The sequence below is a fragment of the Chelonoidis abingdonii genome, chromosome 11 (assembly GCF_003597395.2).
Source record: "Chelonoidis abingdonii isolate Lonesome George chromosome 11, CheloAbing_2.0, whole genome shotgun sequence".
NCBI classification, from domain to species: Eukaryota; Metazoa; Chordata; order Testudines; family Testudinidae; genus Chelonoidis; species Chelonoidis abingdonii.
The window spans coordinates 24,515,281-24,536,334 of NC_133779.1; the positions used below are offsets into that span (position 1 = coordinate 24,515,281).

General features: G+C 49.6%; 5 protein-coding genes and 3 non-coding genes across 10 annotated transcripts in view; 4 read left to right on the top strand and 4 right to left on the bottom strand.

The window, feature by feature from the left end:
- Positions 1 to 21,054, bottom strand: part of LOC116816556 (uncharacterized) — a 568,924-nt gene that overhangs the window by 282,714 nt on the left and 265,156 nt on the right.
- Positions 1 to 21,054, top strand: part of LOC116836048 (uncharacterized) — a 616,551-nt gene that overhangs the window by 190,129 nt on the left and 405,368 nt on the right. The window lies entirely within an intron of this gene.
- LOC116818371 (uncharacterized) overlaps positions 1 to 21,054 on the bottom strand; it is a 316,403-nt gene that overhangs the window by 105,728 nt on the left and 189,621 nt on the right. The gene's annotated exons all lie outside the window — the stretch shown is intronic.
- LOC142047422 (uncharacterized) overlaps positions 1 to 21,054 on the top strand; it is a 423,729-nt gene that overhangs the window by 68,777 nt on the left and 333,898 nt on the right. The gene's annotated exons all lie outside the window — the stretch shown is intronic.
- Positions 1 to 21,054, bottom strand: part of LOC142047430 (uncharacterized) — a 259,927-nt gene that overhangs the window by 17,834 nt on the left and 221,039 nt on the right. The gene's annotated exons all lie outside the window — the stretch shown is intronic.
- On the top strand, positions 10,943 to 11,016 carry TRNAT-AGU (transfer RNA threonine (anticodon AGU)). Its single transcript has one exon. It is a non-coding gene; the product is annotated as a tRNA-Thr (tRNA).
- Positions 13,531 to 13,604, bottom strand: TRNAT-AGU (transfer RNA threonine (anticodon AGU)). The gene has a single exon. It is a non-coding gene; the product is annotated as a tRNA-Thr (tRNA).
- Positions 20,260 to 20,341, top strand: TRNAS-GCU (transfer RNA serine (anticodon GCU)). Its single transcript has one exon. It is a non-coding gene; the product is annotated as a tRNA-Ser (tRNA).

Below are 21,054 nucleotides of genomic sequence, written 5' to 3' on the forward strand. Positions count from 1 at the left end.
CGGGAGAACAAAGCAGCGGGGGCTCGGCCGGCGGGGGTTTCTCCAGCTCTGTGCTGTGCCCAGTAACGTGGGTGGGAGAAGCGGGTGCCCCCTTCCTCCCGTGAGCGAGTCAGGCTGAGCTCTGCGCTGCCACCTGGTGGTGGATTAGGGGAGTGCGCAAAGGGATCCCTTGCATTTGCGTTGCATAAGCTCGCAGCAGCCTGGGATGGTTATTTTGACAGCTGGGATCCCCAATTTCTTTGTTATTGGGGCAGGAAGGGGGAAAAAAAGTGCTGCCACCCTCATTATCTGGATGAGGGACTATGAGACTGCTTTATGACGGAAATGACTCAACCGCAATTAAGTAGTGCTTGCTAGACGGGGGATCCAAAACCCAGTGAATCGAGAGAGGTTGGGGACTGGTGTGTGTACCTGATGGCATGGGCACCTTCTGAGGGCCTGGAGCGCCAATTGCACATCCTTCTCTCTCCGCTGTTAAAGAGCAGAGCTAATTTTGCTTCCATTAGGAGTCCATCTAGAGACTGCTGAGCTGAATTCATGTTGGGCCAAAGGCGCACCAGGGCTCCCCTACTAAGAGCTGAGATCACCGAGTGCTGTGTTAACTAGTGGGGGAGCCTGAAGACCTATTGCTAAGTGGCTGGCAGAGCGGAGCAGTTTGCAGCGTGTTGGAGCAGCCCATAGAACAGTGAGCAGAGCTGGAGGAGCGGCACAGCTGCTGTGGTGGAGCTGGTTGCGGTGAAGGCTGCAGCAGAACTCCACGGAGAGGCGGAGCAGTTGGCCCTGGCCCATGTGAGGTGCCCCTTAACACCCTGCGTGGACTCCCCACCCCATTTCCACCCAGGCTGGTGGGTTAAAACTCTGCAGATAAACTCTTGAATTCTGGGGTGGCACTGACCAGAGACTTTGGGGTGATTGGACTTAAGACCCCAAGGGGAAAAGGACATTGCCAAATGTACTTGGAGGTAGGCTTTTGTTTATGGTTTGTGTTATAATCTTGTTTGTGGTGTTTCTCCAGTGGGATGCAGCATTGTTTCCTTCCTTTATTAAAAGGATTTTTGCTATGCTCAGACTCCGTACTTGCGAGAGGGGAAGTATTGCCTTCTAGAAGCACCCAGGGGGGTGTGGTATGTAAGTGTCCCAGGTCACCGGGTGGGGGCTCGAGCCGGATATGCCTTGTGTTACTGAAACAGAACCCCTGGGTACTGAACCTGGCCCTTGTTGCTGCCAGCTCAGCGGGGCAGAAGGGTTACACTCCCATGGGTTTTCCAGGGTTTGGTTCACACTCTGTTGCTGGGAGGGTTTGAAAATGTCTTGGTGGGTTTAGTCCTGGGGGGGAAGGAGGGGAGGAGGCTAGAGGACAGGTCTTTGCTGCACTGTGGGGACTGAGCATGTTCCCAGCGTGGCAGAATCTACAATCTCTGTCTGCAGGGAAAGGGCCTGGGGGAATTGTGATGTGGAGGCTTCAAAACAGGCTTTAGATCATTTCACAACTGCCCTTCTCACCCTGTCAGGCTGCAGAATGATGCCCACGTCTTGCTCCAGCTCATCCCAGCCTCCCATGGGACAGGGAGGAGAAATGGCTGCAGCGGCGCCAGCTCAGGTAGGGGTTATTGGGGGGGGGGGGGTGCTGGTGGTTTCCTGCTGGAGGGAGAGGGGCAGGAAATACTGAAGATGTGGCAGCTTCTGGGGAGTTAGGTCTGGAGGGGGCAGGGAATACCCTGGGTGAGGAAAGGGAGGGGGATAGAGTGTGACAAACCTGCTGGGACTTGTTTAACATGGGCCTAGATCCTCAGAACAAACACTTGGGTGTTAGGGGAGAAAATTCCCTAATTTGTGAAACAGGAGCTAGAGAAACCAACCCCCTGGGCAGAGCTGGGAAAACTGACCAGACTTCCAGTGCTGAACCTGCTGGGATGGGGGGGTGGAGCCTGGGGCCCACCAGGGGGTCCCTGTGGGGTGGGGGGTGTTGGGCAGGGAGGGGATCAGTTCTCTCGTCTCTCCCGATTTCCCGCCGGTCTCTCCATAATTCTGATTTTCCACCTTCAGTTGCATAGTTTGTGACATGTTTTCTCTGTAGATCTCAAAGGTTCATTTAAAATACCCTGAACATTTGCCCCACTTCTCTCTAGTTTGTTTCTAATTGAATATGCCCTGAGATTTTTTCCCCTGCCTTTCTAATGATAAAATACAAAGAAAATCTCAGATTTACACCTTTCCTCAGATTCTTGAACATAGATATAAAATGTTTGCAAATGATGCCCATTTCCTCTCTATTCATTTAACAAATATTGATGTGAAACACTCAGATTTTACCTCATAACAACTGATATAAAATCCTTCTGATTTTCCACCTTCCTCTCTCTAAATTGCAAAAATGGATCCAAAATGTCTCAGATTTCCACCCTTTCTCTTTCATTTCTCTGTTCTCAAATGTCAATTAAAAATCCTTTCATGTTTGGGGCTGTTCCCCTTGTTTCTAAATCCCAGCAACTTCTCCTTCTTTGGAGGGAGCCTGTTGCCTTCAGTCCTTCTCCATCCTGGAGGTTGCAGGGGGTTAAACTTCCCAATGATCATTTTTTCCCCTCTCCTTTGAGAATCACTTGTTCCCTCCTTTATCTCTGTTAAAAATGTTTGCTGATGAAAGAGACCAGCCACATATTTAATACCCATCAAAGCCAGCTGTGTGTGGATATTTATCTGATGTTCCTGCATGATGGGGAAATAAAGTTTTGAGTCAGTTTTTGCTCCTACAGATTCCTCTGCTGTTACAATTATAATGATATGAACAAAGGGAAGCAAAAAAAAAGCAAAACAAAAACCACCCAAATTGCAGTAGAGGTGGGGAAAGAGAAGATCACAGTTAAGCCAAACATGTCAAAATAAAAATTAATACTAAAATGAGAGCTGGGGGAGAGAGATCAGGTATGTTCAGATCCCCTTGATATTTGAACTCACGTTGCTAGAATCAAAGTTCAGACTTGACACTGTGGAAAACCTACAACTACCTAGCTCTCTGTGATGAGCAAGATCGGGTTGGGGCACTTGTTCTGCTTCAATCATTTATTGTCTCTCAGTGTTCTCTGTCTCTTCTCCCCCCATTTCTCTCCTCCAATGTCTCTGTCTTTCTCCTCTTGCTCCCTCTCCCCTGCCCTTTCCCAGGAACTCTCACTCTACAGCATTTAGGAAAACCCAGAGCTCCCATGTTCTGCACATGATCCTGTGTCAGAGGACGTGTGACTCCGGAAAAAATGAGTCACCAGAACAATATAACCCTTTATGGGAGACTTCTCTGCCTATTCCTCAATTTACACCTCCCCCCCCAAAGGGGGTGAAGTACAGCTCTGATTGAGAGGTCCCCACAGGAGAAACTTCAGCCCAAAGACAAGTTTGTGTGAAATGCTAAGAAGTGAAGAGCCCCCTTCCCTCCCCCAAATCCCCAGAACTCTCACCCCCATGGCACCAGCACAGGGAACCCAGTGGGATGACGGTCTTACAGGAATACCAAGGGGGACGGGCAGCAGGAGAGAGCGGACAGGACAGGGAGTCTCTTCTTTTCCTTCTCTACCGGTCACTTTCTGTTCTTCTTCTTTCTCATTCATCAGGAACTGCAGTCACAGCAGGGAGGGGTTGTCTCTTTCATGAGGGATCCGTGTATAATCGTCATGTGGAGGTTGCAAACAAAGTCATAGATTCTGGATGAATTCTTGCACCGCTCGGCCACATGTGGCTGAGCTCCGTGGCTGCCAAGCAGCTGGTCCTGGGACAGCGTTGAGCAGTGCTGTTCCAAGGGCGCGGGAGCAAGCCACCAAGCGCAGTGGCTGCCTGCGCCCTTGTCCCGAGGTGGCCGAGCAGGGCTGGCCTCTGGTCTCCCCTGGGGCTTCTCCCCGTTACATGGTGCCACGGGCCCCCTGGCCTCTCTGCCCCCACAGCTGGTTGCCACGCAACCCCCTGGGCTTTTTCCCCAAGATTCAATGAGGGATATTTTAGTATAGGTCATGGATGGTCATGGCAATGATTTTTTGTGTTTTGCCTGTGCTCTGTTCCATGACATTCTACTAAAAATACCTGTGATTAAAATCTTCGCCTCCTCATTATCAATCAAATAAATTCAAACGCCTCCACTGGCAAATGCGATTTAGCCGGACCCTCAGCGTCAGCAGCTGTTTGTCCCCCACGGCAGCTCTCTGTCAGGTGTCCTACGCTCTGGGAGCCTCCTGTTTAGATCCTAAAAATAGCATTTTGCACCAAGGGGCTAAAATTTTGGACTGGAATTGTAGCTCCCACCGCTTATTTTATTGAATTGTTCAACAGCAAGCGAGAAGTCTCCTAAGTGCCAGGGCTCTCTTGCCATGGAAACAGCTTACCCCTGCTCTCCAGGAGTCTGCGCGTTCCACACAGCAACGTACAAACCTGCTCCGAGCTGAAGGGGAGTCAGACAGTGACAGGGTTGGTAACACAAATACTTCAGACTATTAACTTCAAGTCCCTTCCTTTCTTTAATGCAGGATGTGCCAGTCACCTGGTAACCATGGTGTTATCTTCACCTTAAAATACCTCTCAGTACATTTTCAGCGAGCCCTCCACTCCAGGCCCTCTCTGCAGCCAGCCCTGCATGCCCTGGCTCCAGCCAACCCCTGCTGCACCCACCTACCCTGCCTGCAGCCAGCCCCGCAACCCATGCTCTGCCTGCAGCCAGCCCCGCACCCCCTTCCCTGCCTGCAGCCAGTGCCGCAACCCATGCCCTGCCTGAAGCCAGCCCGTCTGCAGCCAGCCCTCCACGCCCTGCCCTGCCCGCAGCCAGCTCCTGTCTCCAGCCAGCCCTGCACCCTCTGCCCTGCCCGCACCAGCCGCATCCTCCCTTTCCTGCCTGCAGCCAGCCCCACACTCCCTGCCCACAGCCAACCCCTGCCACATCCCCTGCCCTGTCTCCAGGCAACTCCTGCCGCACCCCCTGTGGTCCTGGCCAAAGCCAGCCAGCCTCCACACACCCCCAGCCTGCACCAGCCCTGCACCCCCTGCCCTGTCTCCAGCCAACCCTGATGCTCTCCCCTTCCTGAAGCCAGCCAGTCCTGCACTCCTCTGTCCCCAGCCCTGCTGCACCCCTGCTGCACCCCTTGTGGCCCTGCCTGAAGCCAGCCAGCCCACCCCACACCCCGTCTCCAGCCTGCCCCACACCTCTTGCCCAGCCTGCAGCTAGACCCCACCTCCAGTCAGACTCTGCCCTGCCTCCAGCCAGCCCCATGTCCACTGGTGCCCTGCAGTTCCCAGGGCAGTAACCCTGCATGTCTGCTTCAATGAGGGGGGCAGGGAGCAGCTGGGACCCACAGCTGTGCACACCCTAAGGTAACCAGACAGCAAGCGTGAAAAATCGGGACAGGGGTGGGGGGTAATAGGATCCTAGATAAGAAAAAGACCCCAAAATTGGGACTGTTCCTATAAAATTGGGACATCTGGTCACCCTAGCACACCCCCAGGACTCCTGAGTTCCATTGCTGGGTTTCCTATTGGTTCCACTACTGGTTGTTTTTCTTTTTCTGTGAGACTTTGGGCAAGTTGCTCCCTCCTCTAGGGCTCTGTCCCCAGCATACAAATGGGGATTTAATACTTTCCCGCTATTGGAAAGTGCTGGGAGAAGCCCCCAGCAAAAGCTGCTCTGACAGTGCTAAGCAGCATCTGACCATTCAAGGTCGGAGCTCACTGCCCGGGAGGAGGAGTGTTTGGCTCTGGGGTTTCAGTTCAGCCCAGTCTAGAGAGAGGAGCCCAACCATGGAGTTTGGCTCAAGAAGACCAAGTCTCCAATTTATTAAGGGCGTTTTGAATTCCAATCCTGTGCTCCTAAGTGCTTGGTGTCAGTAGCAAATTTTAGAACCATACTCTCCACTCCATTTTCCAAATCATTCATGAAAATATTGAATAGTACCGGACCCTGGACTGATCCCTACCGGACCCACTAGGTACAGCCTCTCCATTGGACAGCCAAACCTGGAGAAGGGCTTCTGGAGTCTGGGCTTTCAACCAGCTCTGCGCCCATATTACACTGATTGCAGCTGGACTGCATTTCCCCCATTCACTTGTGAGAATGTCCTATGGGACTGTGTCAAAAACCTTAGTAACCCCAAGCTAGATCCCATCTACTGTTTACCCACCTCCACCAGGCCCGGAGCCCTGCCAAAGAAGGAAAGAGGATCTGAAACCCCGTGCCTGGAGACAAAGGTAACCAGTGACCCAGGGCTTGGGGCGGCAGGGAGTGCAGGTGTGGATGGGGTAGCCGCAGGACCCGGGCGCAGCACAGGGTATGGTGGAGGGGGCTAGAGCCCCAGGGCTAAGTTGGGCAGTGGGTGTTGTGGGTGGGATGAGCACTGGTGGGGGGAGGGGAGAGCGCCAGAGCTGGGGCACTGGTGCTATGGGGTAAATGGGGGTGGGGAAGAGCTCCCAAGGACTGGGCTCCGGGTCAGTGGGCTTTGTCGATATGTGGCTGGGGGGGAAGGGTTGCCATGAGCTGACGGTGGGCCAGTGGGTGAGGTGTGGGAGGAGTGGCGGACAAGGGTCTCGGGCCAGCAGGGGAGTAGGGGGGCAGAGGGGTGGGGGGGTGGGGCAAGCCAAAATTTTTTTGCTTGGGCGGCAAAAAAACCTGAGCCGCCTGCCCTCGTGCACCGTGAGGTAGGTAGGGCAGATCATTATTATCCCTACTTGAAAGAGGGAGAAGCTAAGGCTAGAAAGAGAATGACTTTTCTCTTAGGTCACACAGCAGTCGATGGCAGAGTTGGGAATAGGACCAAGACCTGATTTCAAACTAACATCGGATCTTGAATTTCAGACATTGAATGACCTGAATAAAGTGCTCTCGATGAGCTCCAGACCAACAACAGTGACAGTAATTATTCAGCAATATTTAGAGAACTCACATGTTAGAGAGAATCATGACTGCTCAGAGACAATTAAATGCAGAGAAGCAGCAAAATTTTCAAACATAGACTGGTTCACTATTCTGGTCTTAAAAGAGAACAAAGGACCTGAGTCTCCTCCTTGTCAATAACCCCCTGCTCAGCAAAGGGTAGAGACTGAGGACGGGAGGCTGAGGTTCTCACCAGAGAGCCCAAAGGTGGCCAGGTCACGGTGGGATCACTGCCCGAGCACTATTCACAGCCCCACATTTTTGGTGGACCTCCACAGTGGGAGTGCAGAGCACCCCCCACTACACACACACACACATCCTCCTGGTGTGGAGGGAACAGGAAAAAGGAAAAGAAGCAGGAGAAGAAGAAGAAAGGAAGGAGGGAGATGGGGAAAAGGTGAACACAAAAGGGGACAAATCCTAAATGTCCCCAGTGATTCGTCTAATCTGACCCCCTTCATATCACAGGCCTCCTGTATGACACAATAGCTACTTTTGGGAAAGAAAGGCATCTAGTTTTCATTGAATGACATCAGGAGATGAAGAATCCACCACTTTCCTTGGTAGCTTGTTCCTGGTGAATCATCCTCCCTGTTGACTGTTTGGGCCTTAGTTGTAATATGAATTTGTCTCTTTTCACCTTCCAGCCATTGGGTCTTGTTATGCCTTTCTCTGCTCCATTCAAGAGCCCTTTAATACCCAATCTTTTCTCTCCATTAAGGCCCTTCAACACTTCAGTGAAATCACCTTTCAATCTTCTTTTGATAAGCTAAAAGAGGTTGAGCTCTTTCAATAGCTCACTAGAAGGCATTTTTCTCCAGCCCTCAGAACATTTTGGTGGCTTTTTGCTGCTCCAGCTCCAAATTTCACAATTTTTTTTCAAATGAGGACACCAAAACTGGAGGCTATTCCAATATCAGTCTCACTGATGCCGTGTCACCTCCTGTGATGTTATTGACATAATCTGTAACTGTACAGATCACCATTGTGACCACTGTTCTATATTTGCAGCCAATATGGTAGAAAGGTTGTCGTGTAAAGGGTCTATGGAGAGTTCTGATTGGCTGATTATAATGATGCTATCTCTAGATGTGTATCATTTTTGTAGTTGATGTTATGAATATTGGCTCTATGCTGTCTGTATTTCAAACTTGTGCTATGCTTCCGGGGAACACCCGGACAAGTTGGTGTCAGTTCTGCCTAGCCTGCTTGATGGCCCATTAAGGACCATCAGCTATACAATCGACCCATTGAGAGAAGGCAGATACGCCTTGTGACTCAGCAAGGTATGCAGGGACCTGCCTATGGACAGAACTCTAAGGTTTTTCTGTACCACGTGCTGATAGAGTGTCCTGGGACAAAGAAAGCAAAGACCACATGGCAAGAGACTATAAAAGGCTGATGCCTCGTCTCCATCTTGTCTTCATCCTGGAGGGACTTTGCTACAAACTGAAGCTCTGTACAAAGGACTGAATGACCCATCCCAGCTGTGGATGGACTCCAGAGACTTGATTTGAACCTACAGATTATTCCATCACTGCTACAAAGCCTGAACCAAGAGCTTTGCCATTACTGTATGTGAAGGGTAAAATTCATGTGCATTTTATATAACAACCTGGTCTATGGATTGTGCCAGCTCTTTTCCAGACCCAAAGTCCAGAGTATGGTCAAGGGACCAGAGGCCTAGCAAATAGTGACCAGCTAAGAGAAAGCTGGGTAAACAGAAAGCCTTGCTTGCTAAGATAGGCCTGGTCAGCAAATTGCCAGGTGTTGGAGCTAAGAACTAAATCATTTGTGTCTTATTCAGAGTTGCAGATTGAACAAAGAATCCCTGTTCCTATTGTGTTAGTCTCTTCTGTAGGGAGACGTTCTTCCCACAGATCCAACCTTGAGTTTATGAAAAGTTGGCACATGTCAGTATAAGATATGGCATCCTTCCACCTCCCTTCCAGGGACCAATGCCTGCCTTCAGACACACAGAAAACAATCTTTATTGCCATATACTTTCACTGTTTCTTTGCTTTAACCCCTAGGAATGTACCTGTTGGACAATCAAAAAGAGTTGCTCCATTCCTATGGACCCCAAATCAGAATTCAACATAGATATTTTATACTAATTACATTTTATCAAAAGTATTAATGAAATGTTAACTTGCTAACTTGAGACCATGGGTGGAGACATTATGTAACCTGTTAACATTGGCTAATGTGCTTATCTTGTCTTGCTGGCAAAACCTATCCCGGGGTGTGGAACTGCCTACCCGTCACTTCCCCCTGCTCGGAAAATCTATATATTCTATTGTAATTAATTAATTAACAGTGTCTCTGAGCCTAATAAGCAAGGTGACACTGCGCCAGCGCTGTGTGTATAAACTCCTATTCTTGACCTCTACACGGTGTAGATTATGTGTCTTCACAGACACCTGCTGAATAAAGAGAAGAGATTCATCCAGATCCAGCAGCTTGGCTGAATGTGTCTCCTCTCTCCCCACAGCTTGGTGATCTTTTGAGGAAATGGAGAAGACTGCCTTTGCCTAGCTGTACGTCATTGCTTGCAAAAGAAACAGGTCTTTTTGGTGACAAGTGTTGAAAGGAGCCATTAGACAAATGTGGAGACAGGAAAAATGTCCCCCAACTGAACTGGCATCTGTGGATGCTGAAGCCACAACACAGAGTGCTAAACACTGTATGAGAGCGGCTGGTGTCAGAAGAGTCTCTACCAAAGCCTTTCCACCAGCAGGGGCCTCTCTGTGCACAGAACTCCTGGTAGCGTGATGGCTGCAGGCAGTGGAGAACTCTATTTGGCATCTCTTTGTCTGTTTTGTGGTCAACATCTGCAGTGGCTGTTAAAAGGCCTCTAGATAGTGATCTTTGGGAAAGAGCTGGCTGAAGAGCCTTCCTACTAACCAGGAGAGCCTGGCTTGTCCTGCCAGTTCTTCCTTGCTGAACCTAGTGTGTCTGTTGGCTCCTTTTTTGTATCTCTTTTCAGAAAAAGAAAAGACCTGTCAGCAGAATCCTTCTAAGTGCTTGTTCAAGACAGAGAGAGCCTTCCTTGCGGCTAAGTCTTGGTGTAACGGGGCATGTCTCACCTGCTGTGGTGCCTCTTGCTGGCCATCCTGGGAATTAGCTCTGGTTCACCAGTGCGCCTTCATCTAGTGGCATCTGGCTGCATCTGTTCTATCATTAGGACCCATGTCGCTCTCAGGACTTCGTGTCCTCTTATGGACACAGCCCTAGGCTGTGCCCCACTCAGTTCTCTCCCCCATTCTCGCGGGGGGGGCAGCTGTTCTCTACCCAGACACTTGCCTCAGTGGCCGGCTGCAGTCCAGGGTGTAGCCACCTGTGTCAGTGGCTACTGAGACAAAAATCCGCCAACCCACCATCTGCTTCCCTGAACCACTTCCCCACAGACCTAGCACCTTTCTCCACCTTTGTATCAGGGCCTCAGTCTGGCAGTACTCGGCCAGGAGGTCACTCATGCTCCCCTTACCCACCCAGCACTACTCTGATCATGGTGCCCTCCCTGCTCCTTCCTTCATGGCAGCCAATCCTCCCTCCTCAAACTCCAAGGAGTGACTGACTCTTGCGGTGCTGAGCAGCCCTTTATATATGGGCTGCTCCAGCAACCCTTCTCCTGATTGGCTCTCCCAATAAGCCCTTTCCTGATAGAGCTGGGTTCTGCGCAGCCTCTGCAAGGCTGCCTTAATCTTTCTCCTGCTGGTTGGGAGCAGACACCTCCCCACACTTGGAAAATGGCAAATGCAAAGTTTAGAGCTGGAGGAAGGTTACCATGACTGAGAACTGAGCCGAGGTTGCTGCGACTGAAACACAGATCACTAACCGCTATATGATCACAGTGGCTGGTGGGAGAAGCACATGTTAGAAGCCCTCTGTCATCTCAGCTGTGGCTTTCTGTGCACGGAGGACCAGACACCACCTCAAGGTCTGCAGGTCTTGAGGGAAATGGGGAACATCTGTACTTTGGAATTTGCAGGTGTTGTCCTGGGCCTATGAAATGGAACATGGTTGCAAACACTTTTTGAGGCAGGCACCATGGCTTAGTTGGCTAAAGCACCTGTCTAGTAAACAGGAGATCCTGGGTTCAACTCCCAGTGGTGCCTTGTTCTACATGGCTTTTGTCTCCTCTGCTCACATTTTCCTGTGTCTTCCTAGGAAACAGAAGAGACCTCCTTGGTATCCAAGTAATTGCTTGCTAAGGAAAAGGCTTCTTTGCAGAGAAGCATTGGAAAGAATCAAATCACAAGCCTGGAGTTGATGAAAAAGCTGCTGTGACTGGCATTAGCATGGTGATTGCTTCGACTGCAATAGCTGCAACACAAGAGCCTGCGCCACATGTCCTTGTGATTCGCTGGGGATGTCCACAACGCAGATGTCATGTCACCTTCCTTTTGATAGTCACTGATGAAAAATGGAGCAGTTGGGAGAAAAGTCCCAGACAGCGGCACCGTGGCTAAGCTGGCCAACCTGCCAGGTAAAGTGGAGGTTAGAGATGCAGCACCCAGTGGTGCCTTGCCAAATGTGTCCACTCTCCCACTTTTGGTCAATCTTCTGAGGAAACAGAGAAGACTGCCTCTGCTTGCAATGCAAATGCTTCCAAAAGAAACCATTTTTTCTGACAAAGTGTTGGAAGGAGGCACCTAAGATAAATGTGGAGACAAGAAAAAGGTCATCGTAACTCAACTTGCATCCATGGCTCTTGGGCACACACGCAGAGCACTCAAGCACTGTATGACCACAGCAAAATCTAAACTTTACACCTTATTACACTAGGCAGTAGTTAGGTCAAGCATTTTTCTCAGCCCACTGGATGTTACCCTCCTTAATACATAGAATTCCCCGAAAAGCTGGATTATTTCCTCAGATGACCTTCATTTTCTCAGATTCCTGCTGCTTCCATCCCCAGCATAGGTGGGGGAGGACAAAGGCAAAAAACATGATGCCACAGTCTCTCTATTTTTATTCCTTAATTCAAAAGTCTAGAAGAACTTGCCCAGACGTGTGCGTGGTGGGCTCTGCTGAGTCACTAGGTTGGGGAATCCTCCTGGTGTGGTCTTGTGCAACTGAGTCATAGACTTGAGCAGTCCCCACAGTGTTGTGTTTGGGCATCTGTCATTGAATTGGAAATCCCTTAATTACAGTTCCTCTGCTGATGCAAGCTGTTTAAGTACCCCTAATTTGGCAGATAGTTGTCACTTAGAATAACATATAAGCAGAGGTCTGGCCAGCTTTGACATCATCCAACATGATTTCAAGAATGCATAGCTTAGTCCACCAGCCACTGCCATAGGGAGTTTTCAATGATAGTAGCTGGTCCTTCCAATTCCACCACCTCGGTGGCAACGCCTCAGGCAAGTCCTGATCGTGTGTAGCATTTGAGATAAACCATACCATGTCCTATGTCCAGTAGCGAAGTCATGATCTGCTGAAATCCGTTATTGGACTGAGTCTCCTTTAATCGTATCCTGGCACTAAAGGGTGTATTAAGTTATGCATTTGCAGGTCATTGCTTAACTGAAATATGCGCTATAATTTTGCTATTGACCCCTGCCAAGGAGGTGTTCAGCAGCCATGAATCAGCTAAGATGAACTGTAATTAAGGGATTCCAATTCAATAACATACCGCAAACACAAACACTGTGGGACTGCTCAAGTCTATGACTCAGTTGCACAAGACCACACCAAGGAGGATTCCCCAACCTAGTGACTCAGCAGAGCCCACCTAGGACACGTCTGGGCAAGCGTCTCTAGACGCTTGAATTAAGGATATAAAATAGGAGACTGTGGCATCATGTTTTTGCCTTTGTCTCCCCACCTACTGCTTGAAAGCAGGAATCCAGAAAATGAAGTCATCTGAGACAAAATCCAGTTTTTTCGGGGGAATTCTATGTATTAAGGAGGGTAACATCCAGTGGGTGAGAAAATTGCTTGACCTAACTACTGCCTAGTGTAATAAGGTGTAAAGTTCAGATTTGCTGTGGTCATACAGTGCTGAGTGCTCTGCATTGTGGGCCCCAAGAGCCATGGATGCAAGTTGAGTTACGATGACCTTTTCCTTGTCTCCACATTTCTTAGATGCCTCCTTCCAACACTTGTCAGAAAAAATGACCATTTTCTTTGGAAGCATTTGCATTGCAAGGCAGAGGCAGTCTTCTCTGTTTCCTCAGAAGATTGACCAAAAGTGGGAAGAGTGGACACATTTAGCAAGGCACCACTGGGTGCTGCATCTCTAACCTCCGCTTTACTGGCAGGTGCCTTGGCCAGCTTAGCCACGGTGCCGCTGTCTGGGACTTTTCTCCCAACTGCTCCATTTTTCATCAGTGACTATCAAAAGGAAGGTGACATGACATCTGCGTGTGGACATCCCCAGCGAATCACAAGGACATGTGTGCGCAGGCTCTTGTGTTGCAGCTATTGCAGTCAAAGCAATCACCCATGCTAATGCCAGTCACAGCAGCTTTTTCATCAACTCCAGGCTTGTGATTTGATTCTTTCCAATGCTTCTCTGCAAAGAAGCCTTTTCCTTAGCAAGCAATACTTGGATACCAAGGGAGGTCTCTTCTGTTTCCTAGAAGACACAGGAAAATGTGAGCAGAGGAGACAAAAGCCATAGAACAAGGCACCACTGGGAGTTGAACCCAGGATCTCCTGTTTACTAGACAGGTGCTTTAGCCAACTAAGCCATGGTGCCTGCCTCTAAAAAAGGGTTTGCAACTGTTCCATTTGATGGCCCAGGACAACACCTGCAAATTCCAAAGTACAGATGTTCCCCATTTCCCTCAAGACCTGCAGACCTTGAGGTGTCTGGCTCTCCGTGCACAGAAAGCCACAGCTGAGATGACAGGGCTTCTAACATGTGCTTCTCCCACCAGCCACTGTGATCATATAGCGGTTAGTGATCTGTGTTTCAGTCGCAGCAACCTCGGCTCAGTTCTCAGTCATGGTAACCTTTCCTTCAGCTCTAATTCTTTGCATTTGCCATTTTCCAAGTGTGGGGAGGTGTCTGCTCCCAACCAAGCAGGAGAAAGATTAAGGCAGCCTTGCAGAGGCTGCGCAGAACCCAGCCTATCAGGAAAGGGCTTATTGGGGAGAGACAATCAGGAGAAGGGTTGCTGGAGCAGCCCATATATAAAGGGCTGCTCAGCACAGCAAGAGTCAGTCACTCCTTGGAGTATGAGGAGGGAGATTGGCTGCCATGAAGGAAGGAGCAGGGAGGGCACCATGATCAGAGTAGTGCTGGGTGGGTAAGGGGAGCATGAGTGACCTCCTGGCCGAGTACTGCCAGACTGAGGCCCTGATACAAAGGTGGGAGAAAGGTGCTAGGTCTGTGGGGAAGTGGTTCAGGGAAGCAGATGGGGGGGTTGGTGGAGGTTTTTGCCTCAGTAGCCACTGACACAGGTGGCTACACCCTGGACTGCAGCTGGCCACTGAGGCAAGTGTCTGGGTAGAGAACAGCTGCCCCCCCGGGAAATGGGGAGAGAACTGAGTGGGGCACAGCCTAGGGCTGTGTCCATAAGAGGACACTGAAGTCCTGAGAGCGACATGGGTCCTAATGATAGAACAGATGCAGCCAGATGCCACTGGATGAAGGCGCACTGGTGAACCAGAGCTAATTCCCAGGATGGCCAGGAAGAGGCACCACAGTGGTGAGACATGCCCCGTTACACCAAGACTTAGCCGCAAGGAAGGCTCTCTCTGTCTTGAACAAGCACTTAGAAGGATTCTGCTGACAGGTCTTTCTTTTTCTGAAAAGAGATACAAAAAAGGAGCCAAGACACACTAGGTTCAGCAAGGAAGAACTGGCAGGACAAGCCAGGATCTCCTGGTTAGTAGGAAGGCTCTTCAGCCAGCTCTTCCCAAAGATCACTATCTAGAGGCCTTTTAACAGCCACTGCAGATGTTGACCACAAACAGACAAAGAGATGCCAAATAGAGTTCTCCACTGGCTGCAGCCATCACGCTACCAGGAGTTCTGTGCACAGAGAGGCCCCTGCTGGTGGAAAAGGCTTTGGTAGAGACTCTTCTGACACCAGCCGCTCTCATACAGTGTTTAATGCTCTGTGTTGTGGCTTCAGCATCCACAGATGCCAGTTCAGTTGGGATTTTTCCTGTTCCACATTTGTCTAATGGCTCCTTTCAACACTTGTCACCAAAAGACCTGTTTCTTTTGCAAGACGTACAGCTAGGCAAAGGCAGTCTTCTCCATTTCCTCAGAAAGATCACCAAGCTGTGGGGAGAGGAAGACACTTTCAGCCAAGCTGGATCCTGAATCTCCTCTTTATTCAGCAGGTGTCTGTGAAGACATAAATCTCCACCGTGTAGAGGGCAAGAATAGGAGTTTATTACACACAGCGCTGGCGAGTGTCACCTTGCTATTAGGCTCAGAGACACTGTCAATCAATTAATTACAATAGAATATATAGATTTTCCATGGGCGGGGGAAGTGACGGCGTAGGCAGTTCCACCCCGGGATAGGTTTTGCAGCAAGACAAGATAGCACATTAGCCAATAGTTAACAGGTTACATAATGTCTCCACCCATGGTCTCAAGTTAGCAAGTTAACATTTCATTAATACTTTGATAAAATGTAATTGGTATAAAATATCTATGTTGAATTCTGATTTGGGTCCATAGGAATGGAGCAACTCCTTTGATTGTCCAACAGGTACATTCCTAGGGGTTAAAGCAAAGAAACAGTGAAAGTATATGGCAATAAAGATTGTTTTCTGTGTGTCTGAAGGCAGGCATTGGTCCCTGGGAAGGGAGGTGGAAGGATGCCATATCTTATACTGACATGTGCCAACTTTTCATAAACTCAAGGTTGGATCTGTGGAAGAACGTCTCCCTACAGAAGAGACTAACACAATAGGAACAGGGATTCTTTGTTCATCTGCAACTCTGAATAAGACACACAATGATTTAGTTCTTAGCTCCAACACCTGGCAATTTGCTGACCAGGCCTATCTTAGCAAGCAAGGCTTTCTGTTTACCCAGCTTTCTCTTAGCTGATCACTATTTGCTAGGCCTCTGGTCCTTGACCATACTCTGGACTTTGGGTCTGGAAAGAGCTGGCACAATCCATAGACAGGTTGTTATATAAAATGCACATGGATTTTAACCCTTCACATACAGTAATGGCAAAGTTCTGGTTCAGGCTTGTAGCAGTGATGGAATAAACTGCAGGTTCAAATCAAGTCTCTGGAGTCCATCCACAGCTGGGATGGGTCATTCAGTCCTTTGTACAGAGCTTCAGTTTGTAGCAAAGTCCCTCCAGGCAGGATGAAGACAAGATGGAGATGAGGCATCAGCCTTTTATAGTCTCTTGCCACGTGGTCTTTGCTTTCTTTGTCCCAAGGACACTCTATCCAGCACTTGGCATAGAAAAACCTTAGAGTTCTGTCCATAGGCAGGTCCCTGCATACCTTGCTGAGTCACAAAGTATCTGCCTTCTCTCAATGGGTCAATTGTATAGCTGATGATCCTTAATGGGCCATCAAGCAGGCTAGGCAGAACTGACACCAACTTGTCCGGGGTGTTCCCCGGAAGCATAGCTCAAGTTTGAAATACAGACAGCATAGAGCCAATATTCATAACATCAACTACAAAAATGATACACATCTAGAGATAGCATCATTATAATCAGCCAATCAGAACTCTCTCCATAGACCCCTTACACGACAACCTTTCTACCATATTGGCTGCAAATATAGAACAGTGGTCACAACGGTGATCTGTACAGTTACAGATTATGTCAATAACATCACAGGAGGTGACACAGCATCAGTGAGACTGATATGGAATAGCCTCCAGTTTTGGTGTCCTCATTTGAAAAAGATATTGTGAAATTGGAGCTGGAGCAGCAAAAAGCCACCAAAATGTTCTGAGGCTGGAGAAAAATGCCTTCTAGTGAGCTATTGAAAGAGCTCAACCTGTTTAGCTTATCAAAAGAAGATTGAAAGGTGATTTCACTGAAGTGTTGAAGGGCCTTAATGGAGAGAAAAGATTGGGTATTAAAGGGCTCTTGAATGGAGCAGAGAAAGGCATAACAAGACCCAATGGCTGGAAGGTGAAAAGAGACAAATTTATATTACAACTAAGGACCCAAATAGTCAACAGCGAGGATGATTCACCACAGGAACAAGCTACCAAGGAAAGTGGTGGATTCTCCATCTCCTGATGTCATTCAATGAAAACTAGATGCCTGGAATGTTCCCCCAAAAGTAGCTATTGTGTCATACAGGAGGCCTGTGATATGAAGGGGGTCAGATTAGATGCTCTAATGGTCTCTTCTGGCCATAAAGTCGACTAATTTCTGAAAAACTGAGTGTAGCATTGGGAGCAGCGTCTGATGTTTTCCTGTCTAGCCGGCTTGCTGCCTAGAACGAACGCTCCTTGAGTGGGGTGATCCACAGGGAGTAGCTCAAACCTCCAAAGTGCCTGGCCAGGGACAGGACATTGGCACAGCAAGGGAGGGGTGTGGCAGTGACATCACAAAGGCCTTTTGCAGGACCTCAGACTATTGGTCAAAGACTATTGGTGGGGAGGTGGTGACCTCACAGAGAGATGCTGACATCAGCCAGGCAGGACAGGGGCGAGGGGCCAGGGAAACCTCAGAGACCCCTGTGGCTTTGCTTCAGCAAGTCTCCTTCTCCAGGTCTCTCTTTGAGGACTGAGAGAGTATTCGGGTTCACGGACGTGAGCGCCAGGAGGAACCTCTTTCGAGTTTTCTCCTTCCCTTTTAGTGATTTTACTAGAAAACAGCCGTCCCTGTTTAGAAGGTAAGAGCCTCCTGGAGGTTTGAAACCTGTTCAGTCTGATCCATCTGGTGACAGGTCACTTCCTTCTCTGAACCTCAGATTCTCCCCATCTGTCCAATGGGAACAGGGACAATTCTCGAGCTCTGGGCAGTCGTGAGCCTGAGTGAGATAAGGGGCGTTAAAACCCTCTGTGAAGGAGAAGGGGAGTTTCACGGTGTTTAGCACCAAGGAATTCTAAAGTTTGCTAAAATGTCTAGTCTGTGGAAACAAGAAATGGTCATGGGTGGGGCCAGTCTTTAACAACACTGCCTTTTTAAACCCATTCAGGGATGTGAGTCCTGTCTTTTAGGTACTGGGTTCTTTGCCAGCAGGAGAAAGGTTCCTGCCTCCGTTTTTGGCCTTAACAATCAGGTGTTGTGCCTCAGTTCTCGTCTGATGATCCCTGAAAAAGAACATCTTCATCCATGAACAAGACAGGACCGTCTCTAAAAGGGGAACAAAGAGACCCCTGGACTTACAGACTAGCTCGCCTCACTGCCATCGCTGGAGAGATCCTGGAATACATTCTTAAACACTCAATTGTCAGCAGCACCTACAGGATAATTTGGTCTTAGAACTAGTGAGCATGGATCTGTCAAGAACAAATCATTCCCAAAGCCAGATGTGGGTCATTCAGCAGGAATTTTGGATGTGCACAGAACAAAGACAGGATTGGTTCCCATATGGTTCCAGAGCTGCAGTAAAGGGGAACAATTTCCAGCTTGTGTGATTGGAGGATCTCTGGATGCAGATTATAAGACTGTCCTCCATAAATGAGGAAAAGTTGAGGTGCCTTTATTATTCTTTGTTTCTATGGGGAATTTGCCAATGAAATATCACTTTCTTCCTTTTAAACAAAAAAAACTAGAAATAAAATGGCAATGCCTGTGGAAAATAGCAATTCCAGTCCTAATAACCACTGGAAAGGATTTCTTGCTCAATTTTATCTAGTAGGGTGCCCCTGGAACAATGGGATAGAGAAATCTGCATCACTGACAGTACAGCCATAAAGACAACGCACAGCAGCCTTCCCTAGCAGGGGCAAGGGGGGTCGAGAAGCGAGATCATCCGAGCTCCCTGCATCCAGGTCACTTTCCTCAGCCGGGCTGCATAAAGGGAGGGCAAAGCAGCAGCTTCTGATGCTCCCCTCACAGCACAGCCCAGGTGGGGAAAGTGACCAGGATGCATGGAGCACATAGTGTTGCTCCTCGCTCCCCCCAACCCTCTATGGGGCCATGGAGGAGCATTGGGGCAGGGGAGAGCAGTGAGCACCTTTGCACTGCCACACGGTTCCCTTTGACCCCCTGGAGCCCTGGGTGGCTGCTGAGGGGCCCCACCCCTAGTGCCGGCCAGGCTCCCCAGCACGAACAGCAGAGAACACAGGGAGACTGGCCCCACACTGAGCAGTGGTAGCCTGGGAGGGTCGTAATGGATGCTCAGTGGGGCTCAGCCTCCTCAAACCTTGTGTTGCCAAGGGGACAGTAGGGCCCATGACTAGGGGCCCTGGCCAAATTGGGTCGCCCTGGAAAAGTCTCCCCCATGTCAGCCCCAGGGCTGGAGATCTCACTCCCTGCTACAGCCCGGGGGCTGCAGCAAGGGCACAGAGCTTCTCTGGTCTCAGGGCCGCAGCGGGGCAGGGGTAAAGGAGTGAGTGGGGCTAGTGGGGGAAGGGGTGAAACAGAGGTGACAGTGGATGGAGCCGTAGGTGGAAGGTGTGGAAGGGGGCAGAGCCACAGACAGAAGGGGGGGGCATAGCTCCGGTGCTGGGGCCCCCGCACTTATTCTCCCTTTCCCTGGGCTTTGGCATCACTAGCCCCTGCTTAGAGAGTAGGGTTCAGTGGTCCCCAAAATGTGGAGTGTGACTCCTAGGGGGACACAGAGGAAGATTCATGGGGGCACCTCAGAGCCTGAGCCAGCCCCCATGGAAGGCAGGGAGGGAGCATCACTCAGCCCCACTCTGTCCCAGCTCTTCCCGAGCCCCACCCTCAGCCTGGGCCCCTGGCTCCCAGCCAGGCCTTCACCCTTTACCCCTGTCTGCACCCCACTCCCCAGCAAGCAACAGCCCCACTCCCAGCCCTGGTTCTCGATCGCGGCTTCTGAGGGACCACACCCATGGCTAAGAGGGCACAATGTGAAATGTTTGGGGACCACTGTTTTAGGGTGATGTCCTCAATCACTTCTCTGCAGTCCAATAAGAGCTATTCCTCACCCACCTACCCCTCCATCAGGACGCACTAGGTATGTTCTGCTGCCCTTCACTCATACAGGAAGGAGAATAACATTTTATTCCACTCAATCCTAAAGTGATTTGTAACCCACCACCATCCCAAACTGGTCATTTTGGGGAAGCGGCCCCACCATGCTGCATTGCTAGGCAGAGTAGGTGTGTCTGTGCAAACACGGTCTGTTCCTGAAGTCTTTCCCCAGCTCCTCACTAGATGTGAGGGGGGAGCTCATTCAGACCCTGCTTACGCTTAGTATTTAAAAACTCCAGTGTCCCTATCTCTGCCGGCCTTAGATTTCTCTTCCTGTCCCTTTCCTGACAGCTCAGATGAGGTGACTGAGTGGTTAAGGTGGTGGACTGCTAATCCATTGTGCTCTGTACACGTGGGGTCAAATCCCATCCTCATCAGCGGTGTTTAGTCTTTGCCCTCTTTTACAGACAACCATCTGCCCCTTTGGTACAATAACAGCTCTAGCAAGGTTGCTTCCTGCAAACAAAAACCTTCTCAGAAACTCCGACACCGCCCCCCGCTTTAAATAAAATGACTAAATCCCAGATGTCTAAAAAATGTCTCTAGTTCTGTATTTCGTAGTTGTTATCTCAAAAGGTAATGTTACCTCAAGCTGAATAAGGCAGCACTTCCAAGGAAAGCATTAGAAATGGTAGGGGAGAAATAGGAAAGGAAAAAGCCCCTTTTCTCAGGAGATACAAATTCGATTCCCTCCTATCTCTGTCACCAGTGGATTTAGCCTCCCTCCTTGTGTGCTGTAAATAAAATAAAGAGGAGACAAGGTGGTTTGGCACAAACAAAGGTAAGTGTATTCAGGGTAAAGGTACAGAAAACTGGGGAACAGGGGAAAATGCAAACTTAATGAATACAATAAACAGTGACTGGCTTTGTGAGCTTAACGCTCAGGCCCATAAACCCTCCCTTGGAAACTGGAAAACACTAAACGATGCCCCAGCACAGAAACCTTTCCACACTGTTCAGGTGCAGTGGATCCCACGTACCAGCACGATGCCCAGGACCTTCCACTCTCCGGCTGATTTAGAGCCGTTTCGTCGCTGGCAGGGAGGCCCTCTGGGATGCTGGACACCAGGAATGCAGGATGGCAGGAATG